Source organism: Callospermophilus lateralis, chromosome 6, assembly GCF_048772815.1.
Source record: "Callospermophilus lateralis isolate mCalLat2 chromosome 6, mCalLat2.hap1, whole genome shotgun sequence".
Lineage (NCBI taxonomy): Eukaryota > Metazoa > Chordata > Mammalia > Rodentia > Sciuridae > Callospermophilus > Callospermophilus lateralis.
In genome coordinates, this window is record NC_135310.1 from 120,708,751 (window position 1) to 120,709,692 (window position 942).

Below are 942 nucleotides of genomic sequence, written 5' to 3' on the forward strand. Positions count from 1 at the left end.
CAGGCCTTCTCTCCGGCCGCGCCGCGGGCTCCGGGCAGACCCGGCGCGGTGCCCGTTCGTGGGGGCGCGCCGGGCGCCGAGTGCAGCAGCCTCTCCAGGCATTGCCGGTCTGGAGGCGGCCCACGTCCCTGAGTGACCCCATTTTCCTGGACCCTACCAACGGCATCGACTACACGCTTATCCCATCACTGGGTCTCTTTTCACCTGGGCTCTCCCTGACGTAGTCCCTTCTTTTCCGTCTCCTGGGACTTGGTTAACCTGTGTTTGTTCCAGTCTCTGGCCTCTCTTTATCCCAAAGCCGGCTTCCTCCGTTCCTCAAAGGAACCCCTCCCCTCTGCTATCTATAGCCTTGTCTATAAATACCCCAGCCCGGTGCTGGCTCTGTAATTACTTGGGGCGGGGCGAGGGAGGTAATTATGGAGACCTGATTACGGGTGGGCGTGGGGGTGGCGACCCCCGGGCCCGCCTCTCTCCTCCCACTGTGTCCTGAATCCCTCCCAGGACTCTCCGAAAGGGGGTCTGGACCCCCAGGGGGGAGGTAACCCAGGAGTGTGTGTGACTGGACGTTTGGATCCTAGAAAAGGAAGGGGCTGGGGAAGACAGTATTCTCCCTAAAAGGCGATCTTGGGGTACTGGCCACTGAATCCCTGCAAGGGGCAGGACGGTGCAGATCGAGGGTCTGCAACAGAGGGAGGTTTCCCATCCCTAACCCCCACCCAGGCCAAGGTGGGGAGATTGAGGGTGGGGTTTCCCCTCGGTGGCTGTGGGCGGGCGGCTGGAGGCGGGGGCCGGACCGGGGGGCGGGGGCGGGGTGGGGGCTCTGGGCCGCTGGGGTGGCCGGGGACACAGAGGAGCGGCGGCCACCGAGGAGGGAGCAGCATCGGAACCCCGACGGCACCTCGCTATATGGAACGGGGCCGTTGAAAGCTGTCGCTGCGGACA